This window comes from Coturnix japonica, chromosome 2, assembly GCF_001577835.2.
Source record: "Coturnix japonica isolate 7356 chromosome 2, Coturnix japonica 2.1, whole genome shotgun sequence".
Classification (NCBI taxonomy): domain Eukaryota; kingdom Metazoa; phylum Chordata; class Aves; order Galliformes; family Phasianidae; genus Coturnix; species Coturnix japonica.
In genome coordinates this window covers 53,601,478-53,608,857 of record NC_029517.1, presented here as the reverse complement: position 1 = coordinate 53,608,857, position 7,380 = coordinate 53,601,478, and the positions used below count along the sequence as shown (strand labels likewise).

At 36.0% G+C, this 7,380-nt stretch overlaps 1 long non-coding RNA gene across 1 annotated transcript; it reads left to right on the top strand.

Moving 5' to 3' along the window:
• The first annotated feature begins 1,978 nt into the window (after window positions 1-1,978).
• On the top strand, window positions 1,979-4,171 carry LOC107309515. Its single transcript, XR_001553210.2, has 3 exons — window positions 1,979-2,084; window positions 2,789-2,850; window positions 4,049-4,171. It is a non-coding gene; the product is annotated as an uncharacterized LOC107309515 (long non-coding RNA).
• Window positions 4,172-7,380: the final 3,209 nt, after the last annotated feature.

The following is a 7,380-nucleotide window of genomic DNA, read 5'->3' as shown; positions in this document are numbered from 1 at the left end:
TCCAATGTGTGCAAGGGCAATGGTCAGCATTATCCATTCAGGATAAATGTTTAGGTGACAGTTCTCCCATTCCCTTGCAAGATACTTTCACATTACTACTAGTCCTCCAGTACAATCATCAGAAATTGAGAATAATATTATTTCATATTTTAGTCACTGGCATCAAGAGAGTGATCTATCCATTAAGTCAAGTTCTTATTATGTAGTTCCTATGTTTTGAATACATTTGTTTATTTTCTTAAAAACAAACTATTATTATGCTATTGTTGCATCCCATTTGTTCCAGTAACTGAGTGTTATCACGGTTGGCTGCATGAAAATCTCTGCACTAAGTTATTTGTTGGCTACTTTATTTTGTATGCAGGATAGCTTGGATTCCAAATATATTTACTGACTGCTTATATCCTATTTATGATCATGGGTAGCAACTGTAAAATTTAAGTGACATTAAGTTTTCTGCTACAGCACAAATTAAAAAAAGCACAAAACACACACACACACACAAAACCAAAACACAGGAATATACAGTATTTAATTAGATTTCAAAGACTGTATTAAATTAACTCCTTGATAGTTGGTTTAAGATCTGAAGCCACTAATATCATTAAAACCAATCTGAATGTTGGAAAGAAATCTTAGGATTTATGTGCAATGATTTCAAAATCTTTAAGCATAACAGCCCAAGTAGCCGGTACAAGAAAGTCATAGAGCTGGAAGGAATATGAGCAAACAGATTGCCTGGATCACTGTGGACCATTTATGTTTTTGAGATAATAAAATCTAGTGGAAACTAGTGTTTAAGGAGTCTCTAAGTTTCACTGAATTCCTAGTCAAGGGTCAGCATTAACACTGTCTCTGATGGCAGAAGAAGAGTATTCAGTTCTGAAAGCAAGAGCTTTGTCATCTTGCTGTCTCAAGATTTAAATGAGCCTTAGGGAGTGACCTCTACTGCAATAAAGATTATTAGTTTCTACATTAGGTACATGCTAATGTTAACTATTAGTACTATTGGAAGAACTGAGAAAACACAGCTAGCATTTTCTCCTCCTAACGTCTTTAAGCACTGAGTGGAACATTTATTATCATATAAAACCAGCTAAGCTATTATGTTTCTTGTTTCTATCAGGGAAATAGTCACTGCAATAGTTAGGAGATAGCATGTTCTACATAACCTGAGCCAATGCAGCAGGAGTTGCTCCACAGGTAGTCTGGGTGTTGTGATGGAAGATCACTGTAATAGAAAGGCTTTATCTTCACTTTCTTCCTATGGCAAAAATAGTTTATAAAAGCAGAAGAACGTGAGGAACACATTTTAAATGAATAATATAGTTTAAAAAAAAACAACATGAATGATTTTACCTTGATTAAGAGGGATAATTGGGATATAATGGAACTACCTTGATGATATACATCTCCCTCCATAGCTTGCTGATTGGACTTTCTGGTTCCAGGACCAAATTTGATTTGAACTCAATGATTATTAGAGAACCCTTTCAACCCTTTCAGTTCTGTGATTCTGTGATATTTACAGCCTTGTGTTAGTGAGCTGTGTGACACCGGCAGTGTTCTGGTAGTTGGCCATACATGGTCTTAACATAAAGGTTCCTAAGTCACAATTATGTTGGCTTAATTTGCATAATAATGGATTTTTTATGGCATAGTCTTTCTTCAATTCTTTACAGCTTGAAAGAGAAATTTACTGATAAAATACTCTGTTCCATCCCCAGATACTTGAGGTCAAAGAGTACGGTGTCTTGTGATCCTCTTCTATTCACTGAATCAGGGTGTGTGATAAGAACAACACTTCTTTTTTCTTAAATGCTGTGAAGAAAATTTTCTAGCCAAAGGAAGCATGCTTGAATACAGATGTGCAGAATTATGGGAACTGCTGAGTCACATCCTGAAACACTGGTTAATTACTTAAGGAAAGGATGGAATCAGCCATGGAAGCACAGGTGAAGATGATTCACCTGTGTGACCTCCTAGACCCCTCTTAAGGCCTGACTGCCTCCTAGAGAAGGTTCTCTTTCAGAAGATCTTGTATTTGAGAAGCCTCTCCAGCAAACTTAGATCTTCAGATACAGGTGAGCATTCCTTCCCTGTTTGTTTCTTTTTCCATTTTCACTACGATAATCTTTCCAGCTGTAACATCAACTGTAACAGCTTACAATTATCCTAATGGACTACAGCATTCCACAAAATCATTAAGGTAATCATGCATTCTGATGACTGTGCCCCTTATGCAAACATAGCAAGATATACAGATGATTGTGAATAAACTGGGATAACCAGGAGACAGCTAGCTCTGAATTTGTACCCTGGCCTCTGTAAAACAAGCTATATACAACATCACAATTATAGCTGGAGCACAGGAGATTAAAGGCACCTGAAGATTAGCCCTTTTTGCCAGCAGCTTATTTAGCAATTACCCTCTCATATAAAACACTGACAAATCCAGAGTATGTTTTCTCATACTCTTTGTTTAGGTGCAAAACTCATCTTTGCTGTTGGTGGATATATACGGCTTCAGGCTGGGTTCACACTTCATGCTGTCTTATGTGCAAGGTAGCAATGTATAACCTCTAACAGTAATGTTTTGGAGTGCTGATGAGTCCTATGGGTTGAAGTCCTGATGATTACAGGATAGTTTTGTTACTATCTGCATATACTGGGAATGAAAGGCTTCTGAATGCAAAAGCAACTTTTCTTATGCTGAGGCTCAAGTATTGTGCTGAGACTAAAATTACAAGCCGTGTATAGCAAATTAACATGTTTGTTTCCATTGTAGGGGCTCAGCTAGAGAAGTAGAAGGAAGATACAAGAGGACAGAGAGAGAAGCAGAGACTTCAGGTTTAGTATCTAATAGCTCTCCTTCAGCTGTTGATAAATTGTACATGGGTTAGTCACACTCATGGAAGTGGAATATGCTTAGTCAGGCTACAAATGAGCTGCAATTATCCCCATATCTAAAGAATATCACCATTCGTATAACAGTACACAAATACCCTTTTAATTTTACTTTGAGTGAGCGTAAAACTGTTTGCCAGAGAAATCTCTACTTGGGTGAAAGGCTTTGTCAGATATACATCATAGCCTTTCTTTTCCCATGTGGTTTCCATCTGTGACCAATCAGTACCAATTTCCAAGATTTCTGCTTGTCTTTAGTACACATGAAGAAAAGAAGAAACCCTACTAGCTTCCAGAAACAAGTTTAAAAAGTACTAGGCATGCAGACTGAATTAGAAATGTTTTCAAAATTCAGTGTGAATGGATTATCATTGGTAACACCTCTGAGGGTATCAAGCGTCTTCACACCTCAGTCAAGCTCACTAATACTGCAGATACAACAGGCAGTTACATAGTAATCAACAGGTAGTTCTAATTAGTATCAGTGGAGTTAGAAGTTGGCCTCCCTCACAACTGCAGGAATAAAAAAACAAAAAAACCCAAAAACAACAAAAAAAAAAAAACAAAAACAAAAAACCAACAAACCCTACTGTCTGGTAGCAATTAACAAAAGAGAATAAAATAGACTTGAATATTCAGAGTTTGTGATTGCAGATTTTGTTCTTGAGGCGATGTGTTTTCATTCTGCTAAAGAAAAGTTAAGGAAAATATCTAGATGAACTGAATAGCATAGCTGGTGGCAAAAACTTTCAACTATCAGAGACCTCAGTGCCTTCTGACCCCAAAGTATCATTTCTTAGTAATAATTCTGTGTTAAATATTAGGGTGTTTTGTCTCATCTCCCATTGAGGCACTGTAGCTTTCTATTGCTAAATGTAAAAAAAAAATCTCCATTGTATTCTTCTTCATTAACTCTTTTGGTGGGATAAAACTGCATCATGCAGATCTAGGTACAGCCACACTCTTTTATTGTATTCTATAGCAACCAATCCTAGGCTTATGTCTAGAATGTTAAGAAATATCATAAACAGCTGCAACTGGTGGCACTAGAGAAACTCTTTCCCTTTCTAGGAAGTTGTGTCTTGGAACATAGAAACAGAGCTGCAAGGTGCTGTGACTCAGTTCTTTCAATTATGTTCAGACTGCAGGTTTGCATATCTAGTATGTGAACGGTGTTTTGAAGCAAGCTCATTCTGCTCTGTGCATGTTATGTTAACCAAAAGGCAGCACTTTTTATTCATTGATGTCTGCAAATCAGAAAATTCACAAAGTAAGTTTTCCTTTATTTCTTTTAAATATTATGCACTGTACAGAGAATATCTCAGTCTAAGTCCCCAGTTATTCTGTGAAGGGAAAAGATTTGAGAACTAATCTTTCTGTCAAGAAAAGCTGGAAGTTGGCATTTTCTTAGTGGATAAGCTTGGGGAATTCAAGCAATACAAATAATATTTGGAGCTAGGATGTCGTGTTCCTTGCTTGTTGGTGTTTTTTTTATTTCTGGTCACCAGCCTTACAGAAACCCATCTTACAGAAATGTCAGATGTATAAATAACAGAATTACTTGCTTCTCTTGGAAACCAGAGTAATTGCTTTCTTGTCTCCCTGAAAACGTTTTCTGAGACAGACAACCTTGTAGATTGCTAAAACTTGTCTAGTCAAAGTTAAGTGTAACTTTTTGAAGAAAAGGGCAGGTTGTCTATCAGCACCTTTGATTGCCCTTTTATCTTATGATTTCTTCAGCTTTTTCCTTAAAAGTTTTTTGTTTTTTTTTAAACCATTATTATTCCCTGTTAGTCCATCTCTGTCCTCCTGGTTGTGAATGAGCTCCTCTTCTGTTTTAGGAAGACAAAAACTCAACAGGTGTATGTCTGATTGGTTAGTTTGTTGTTGCTGGGTTTTTTTGTTTGTTTGTTTTTGGTTTTTATTTTTCCTAGAAATCCATGTTGTTATTTTACATACTATCAGTACTTAGCATATAGTACCAACAATACAGATAGAGGCACAATACAGGAAGGTTAAAAGATATTCTTTTTTCTAGACTCCTAAGTTGTACAGTAATTTAGGCCTTGCTATAGTAGATCAGCAAGGGGCAGTATTCACTAAAACACTTGTATAAAAAGATTTGTATTTAAAATTATAAGGCATGTGCCTGTAACTCCTATGTAAGCAAATAGTATTCATAAGACTAGCAACAAGGGTAGATAGAACAAATGTATTTCTGTCCTTGGAATCAAAAACTTATTTTTATGGCTTGACTTAGTCTGTGGAACTTCTAGAGTAGTGATAATGAACAAGAGTTACATTGATAACAAAATACATGTTCTCAGCACAATTGCCTCAGGTACTGAAATGCATTTATACTTTATAATGCTCCACTTTGGTAAAACTGGACAGAGCTGAAACTGTAGTGTAGCGAGCTTTCAGAAAGCCAAACAGATATCCAGAGTGCATACCGTCTAGTTGTTGTACTGATTATCTGTGTTTCTCCAGGAAGACTGTCAGCAATGTAATCCTACTACATTTCTAGTACAAGTTAGTCAGTTGAAGACTATTTAAAATTAGTGCTAATGGTGTTCCTCTATTTTGTGAGAAGCTATTCCACAGCTTTTCACTAAATGCAGAGAATCAAGTGGGGAGGTGTGGGGTGGGGGAATAAAGACAGATGAAAGTGATGACTACAATTCTGTGAGTGTTTCTTCACTTGACTTCTAGGTCAATATCTTGAAAAATGGAGGAGGGAGGGGGGTGAAATGTAGGTTTTTCTCCAACATTATGTTTCAGACAGGAAATTCACAACTTGCTTAAAAAGCTATTGGTTAGGTCACCATTGGTTTGGATTTGTTTCAACATTTGATCTATCAAATTTATTTGCACAAAGGATGATGAAAGTAAACTCCGAACTTGCAAAGCCATGCTATTAGGAAGTGATTATAATAATTAGACCATTACATGTTGTGTTTTTCTGTCAGGCTTCTGCTTCATCTATAATGCATAAATTAGATAATCTTTGACAATAATAGGAGCCTGCAAAATGTGCAAGAATTTGCTTACTTTCTTTGTTTGAACTGAAAGCAACATATTACAGAAGCTACTCCACTTCTATTCAGTATGAGGTACAGTACATACTGCAAATGAGAATACTGCAAATCAAGAGAAAATTTTCCCTATTTAGTTCTGAATATTGTGGTAACTTTACTACTGGGGTGCAAATTAAAATAAATACATATACTATACCATTTAGTTAGTGAGCTTACTTTACCTCCCTAACTATAAATCTCATAAACTAGTTTAATATTGAGATGAAAATTTTCTAATCATAACCTTTGCAAACTTACAAATCGGTAGCAATCAACTGATGTATTCAAACTGTTAAATCGTAAGCACCTAATGAATCTTTAAGATTATTGCCATACTATTGCAGCTGGTAATGAACCCTTCATAAGGCTGTGTATGTTTAAGAGGTGGATGCACTTCATAAAATTTCTTTCACATTGAGTATAAATTTTTGTTGTAGCAGTAGATCAAAATTCAACATGTATAAAAATTTCTTAGTTCATGCGCATAACCAGATATCTGACATACATACAGTCATTATCCTGAGGGAGCCATATAAAACAGGTTGATCTTGTTTTGATTGGAAAATACTTACACCACCAAAATGAAAACTGGTGAAAGGATGCTTGACTTCAAGTCCAATTTCAGAGTAATAAGATCTCTCAAGTCCTGCCATGTTTACCAACTTATGCTAGAAATTCTGGTGAAGAGACTGAAGAGGGGTTTTGCATTCTTCCAGTGAATACTCTGGCTATTTTGGAGAACAGAAAATCCAGCAGAGGAAGGAAGTCTTGTTAAGTGAGCACATGACAAAAACAGTTTGCCTTCATTCTATTTTTACCAATCACTTCTTTTCTTTTGATTTTCAGTTTTTTGCTGGAAATTCTGGGTGGTGCAAGATAGGAAAAAAATCCTATTGCATTTGATGCAAACAGATAAACTTACCTTCTATAATTTGTTCTTGATTTTACTGTTACTTGTTCTTTCTTTCTCTGTATTTAAATATGTCTGTACGCGTGGTCTTCAGAAGGCAGATTTTTGAACAGGAAGCCTTGATACAACTGTTGGTGTCATTGATGAAGACATTAAAGATTGTCAGTCCCTGTACTGACCTCTGAGGGACACCACACATCACTGGTCTCCATCTGGACATGGAGCCACTGACCACCACTTTATTGAGTCCAGTTGCTTGTACATTAAACAAATCTACCCATCAAATTAATGTATTTCTAATCTGTAGAGAAGGATGTTATGAGGAACTATGTCAAAGGCCTTTAGTTCATATTGTTGATATCAGTGACTCTTCCCTTGTCTACTGATGCAGTTGCACCATTATAAAAAGCAGAGTGGTTGGTCATGCATGAAATTTTTTTCAGTAATCATTTCAGTGAACTTCAGTTGAAATTAATTTTTGAATTC